We start from the raw sequence: 4,961 nt of genomic DNA on the forward strand, positions 1-4,961 counted from the left end.
CTGGGACTTCATATTGCCTGAAAGATAAAATTCAATTCTGTGTTAAAGAGCCCATATCGTCTACTGACACTGTGCTCTGAGCACCAAGCCTCAGCAAGTCCGCTAGACCTCAGGGCCCTTGCACGTCCTCGGCCCCATGTCCACAAGGCGTTTTCTTTTCTTGTGCACCTTGAAAGCTCCTATGCAGTCTCCGAAACTGTGATCCAGAAACCTCCTCTGCGAAGCCTTGCTGGCGTTCTTTCCCCGTCCCTAATGCGTTGCACGCTTCAGTGCCGAATCAGCAACTCACCCCGACTCCCGCTGCTGTGTGAAACGCAACGGCTGCATTTACTTGCTCACTTGTCTCTGCTCCTCTGGGCTGTGAACCCTTTGAGGAAAGGGGTGGTGTCTCACTCCTAGCCATATCCCAGTGCCTGGCAAACGGCTGACTCAGGGTTCGCACCAAAGAAGTTTCTGGATCCGAAGGCCTGGACTGCACGTATGGGATCCTAGCTCTGTAAGCCTTGAAACCACGTGCAAGCAGAGAGACATCTTAACAGAAAACACAGTAATTTCTCTACGTAGTTTATAATTCAATGATGCAGCGTACATAAGGCTGTTCAGTTTCATCCCTGCTTATTTGGATTTCGCCTCAGCCGTCCAGGCAGGGCCTGCTAAGAGCTTGGAGCGGCTGTGAAGTATTGCCCCACACCCTGAAGAACCAGTGTCCGAGAAGGAACGAAGTCACAGGTGAGATGTGCACATAATGGCCGTGTGCTCATTGCCGGCCCTGTGAATCAGAACCTACAGGCATCTGGGAGTGTTCTGCCAGCCTGCTTTGTGGTGGGGGCATTGTGATGGCAGGCCACTGGGGGCAGCTCAGCTGTGAACTTGGCCAGCAGTGATGGAGGAATCTGATAACCTGATGCCACAGGTATCGATGGTCTAGACCCTATTTTGCTCAGTGGACTTCATTTTCTGATGTTTAAGTATTTCATCACCAGGCTTCTGGGTATTCCATGCCAAACCTCGGAGATGAAGCAAATACGCTCATCTTCCAGCATTCGTCGTCGGTGCGGAATGGAGGGACACACAGTGACAGGCTTTAAGGCCTGAGGGCCCACATGTTTAGCGGAGGCGGTCATTGGAACAGCGGTTTTAGAGCAGAGCAGCTCTTTAAGCAGCGGCCCGTCCGACTGTTCTAAGTCACCCTGCCTCACAGAACGTGATAGAGACTGAGGGCAGAGTGGCAGATTTGTAATTCTCTGTTTCCAAATATCTCTATATATTTTTAAAATAATACATGCTCATTTTGTCTGAAAAACCTCTATTAGCACAAATTTATACGAAGTAAAATGTAAAACACTTAGCGTTCCTAATTTTTAACCAATCAACTCCATTCCCCAGAGGTAATGACTGGCAACAGTTTCTGTGTACCCTTCCAGGCATTTTCTATGCACGTGTGTGTACGTGACAGTGTTTTTGGCACACAGATGACATGATAGTATCCATGGGGTATCAGGATCCCAGTAGGACAGAAATGGCACACCGGAACCAGGGTCATTTGAAGAGAGTCCAGTTAGTAGCGAAGAGACGGGCGATACGTTGGGTTCCGCCACAGAGAACGCAGCGAGCTGGGCTCGTAGCAGCAGAGCTGTCCCTGGCCCCGAGGCCGGAGGAAGGAGAAGGAGGCTTTGCGTCGAGAACACTGCTTTGGGGTGGAGGCGTGCAGCCAGCCTGAGGCAGCCTCGAGGGTCAGCCCTTGGGCCTCTGTCTCCTCCGCCCCCTCCGATGTGCTTCTGGGTCCCCAGCGGTGGAAGCCGGCAGGAAGCCGGACAGGTCGTTAGAGGTGGTCCATACGAGCTGGCTCCAGGGGCCACGGGCAGGGTGCGGAAGGGTGACGAGTGGGTCTCTCCCCAGCACACGTGCTGTTCTGCACCTTTTAAAATTTTTTTAATTTAACAATTTATTATGGATATATTGTCACTTTTAAAATGACTCCCTAGTATTCATTTGTATAGGTCTGTGATGGAGTATTTATCTAGTTGCCCACAAAAACACATGAAGATTATATCAGAATTTTTCTGTTACCAACAATGGCACAGTTCACATTTTTTGTAGATACATATATATTTTTTTTTGCATGATCGTGCCAGTTTATCAACAAAATAAATTCTTTGATGTAGAATTATTGGATTGAAGAGTATGTATATTTTAAATGTATACAGATTCTATCAAATTCCCAGACTTCTGTTTTATAGTCATCTTTTCTTTACCCTTCACCAACACTGGGTACTGTCCATTCTTTAAACCCTGCTATTCTCTTTGGTAAAAAGGAGTATATTGGATTTCTTTCATGGTTAGTTCAGTTGGCCATCTTTATATGTTCACTGACCACTTTAGTGTGTGTGTGTGTGTGTGGGCACATGTCTGTGTGTATGGGTGCACACACTATTTGAAATCCGTTACTTAGTTTTTTGCCATGGGTTTAAGGTTTTCCATATTTGTTTGTAAAATCTCTTTGTCTATTAAGAAACCTCTCCCTGTATCCGTCATGAGTTGCAGACCTTTCCCCACACTGATATTTATTTGTCTTTTGACTTTATGTCCTACCCCTCTATGGCTACTTCATTTATTTTTACCAAATCTGATTTTTAAAAAAAAATTAATTTAATTTTTTTTTAATTTTATTTTATTATTTTATTTTTTTAGGCGAGGCAGCCCTTGATTGACCTCACAGATTGCAAGGAACTTGTCAGCTTATAATCCTTTATTTTTTTATTTTTTACACCTACAGCACCTGGTCTTCCTAGGTGGTCTCCCATTCAAGTACTGACCAGGCCCGACCCTGCTTAGCTTCTGAGATCAGACGGGATCGGGTGTGTTCAGGATGGCATGGCCATAGACTTATTTTTCTTTATGACTTCTTGTTTTCATAGCTTGCTTAAAAATATTTTCTTCACTATGAGATTATAAATATAATTCCTTTCCCTGTTTTCTTCTTTCTTTCCCGTTTTTTCCTTCTTTCCTTCCCTTCCCTCCTTCCCTCCTTTATTTTTTTTTTCCCTTCCCTTCCCTTCCCTTCCCCTGTCTGTCTGTCTGTGTTTGTATCTTCATTACAATTGGAACTGATTTTTATATTGGAATGATATAAGAATTTGGCCTAATTTTATCAAATGGGTAGTGAATTGCCCCAACAGTGTTGATATAGTCATTTTTAATCACCAGTTTGAAATACCTTAAACATTGCATAAGTTTTCTATGGACTTGGATTTCTTTTTGAGCTCTTTGAGCTTTTCTGTTGCTCAGTCTATTCCTGAACCAACACCACATTGTTTTGATTATTGTAGCTTTATAAAATATTTTAATATCTGGTGTTAGTTTTCTCCATTCTTTACTAGAGGGGTTTTTTTTTTTTTTTCTGATTTTCCTTGAGTTTTTCAAGTGTCTTTTTTTCCGATGAAGTACAAAACCATATGGCTAGTTCTAATATATTCTGTTGAAATTGTGACTAGCCCTAACAAATTATTTTAGAGAGACAGGTACAAAGATACTAACAGCAGCATACTGTGTGAAGGGGGAAAAAAATTGGAAACTTGAGTGCCTGTCAATAAGACGATATGTTAAAACACATAAAATGCATTGGTACGAAAGGATGTACTACTGTTATCTGTATCAATATGGATGACTCTCCCAAGCATAATATTTGGTAAGAACTGTCACAGAGGAAAACAATGTTATACAATGTATGCATGTATCTCCATGTGGGGGTGTGTCATGAAAAGTATATTTTGCTTAGTAATACATATTTAAGCAGTAAAAGTGAGAAGAAATGCGTGGAAATGACCAACGCAAATTCAAGGTTGTAGTTTCTTGCATTGGGGCAGGGAGCAGATACAGCCAAGGGGTAGGTCGTGTGACTTCACCTCTGTTGACATTGTTTTATCCTGAAGCTAAGATACAAGAGAGTTCGTTATCTTATTCTTTATACTTTTTTTGTATGTCTGAGATGTTGGTAATTCTTTTTTAATTAAAAAATTCTACTGAGTACATAAAATAAGTCATAAATAAAACGGGGAGATATACTCATTCTCAGATGAGAAATGTCAGCGTCATAATCTTTTTAATTCTCCATGACTCCTAGTCAAGTAGTATGTTTATAGTTTTCCTTACTGAATCGTATTGAGACTGTTTAAATATTTATGTAATTATATGTTTATAAAACTATAGATACAAAACCAAGGTTACAGTAGGAAAATATTTACCTGATCATGTAAAGGAGCACTCCTCCTCTTTAGAAGAAATCACTAGAGTCAAATGGATTTTACTGGGTAAAAATTTTTAAGAATCTTCAGTACTTCCAAAACATCACACAAAATTTAAAAGACAGATGAGATGTCAGAAAAATATTTCTGGTAATATGGAAAGGATTCACACACTTAATATATAAAAATGTTCACACTGACCAATACGAAAACCCTAAAATTTCAATGAACACAATGAGCAAAAGACCGAGACAGGAAATTCACTGACCAATAAATGCAAATGGTCAGTAAGCAAATAAAGCGAGCTTTGCCTTAACGAAATCAACTAAAACAATGAGATGTTTGTTTAACCTGTTAAATAAACAGATTAAAGAGAAGATAGAAAACCTTGGCCAAGCCCTGAAACAGGGCTCTCATATACCACGAGTGAGGGCTTCATCTGGCAAAACTTTTGGAAAGTAATGAGAAAAGATCTGCAGAGCCTTAAAACAAGTAACTCTTTGAAACAGCAGTCCCTTCTAGACATCCATCCTGGGAAAGTTGGCAGGAAAATTCATGTATTAATTTGTGCGGCTACCCACCCTATCATGCATGTTTATTTACTGCACAAGCTCTTCAAGGTCAAAGATTCAACCAATACACTTCACTTTTCCCTTCATGATGATTCTGTTCCATCTTGTTCTCTCACCTCCAGCTAGCAAAGATGCTGCGTAGATG

At 41.2% G+C, this 4,961-nt stretch overlaps 1 non-coding gene across 1 annotated transcript; it reads right to left on the minus strand.

The window, feature by feature from the left end:
- Positions 1–2,767: 2,767 nt before the first annotated feature.
- Positions 2,768–2,886, minus strand: LOC111737563. Its single transcript, XR_002779476.1, has one exon. It is a non-coding gene; the product is annotated as a 5S ribosomal RNA (ribosomal RNA).
- Between the last annotated feature and the right edge of the window lie 2,075 nt (positions 2,887–4,961).

The sequence above is a fragment of the Pteropus vampyrus genome, unplaced genomic scaffold, assembly GCF_000151845.1.
Source record: "Pteropus vampyrus isolate Shadow unplaced genomic scaffold, Pvam_2.0 Scaffold28, whole genome shotgun sequence".
NCBI lineage: Eukaryota > Metazoa > Chordata > Mammalia > Chiroptera > Pteropodidae > Pteropus > Pteropus vampyrus.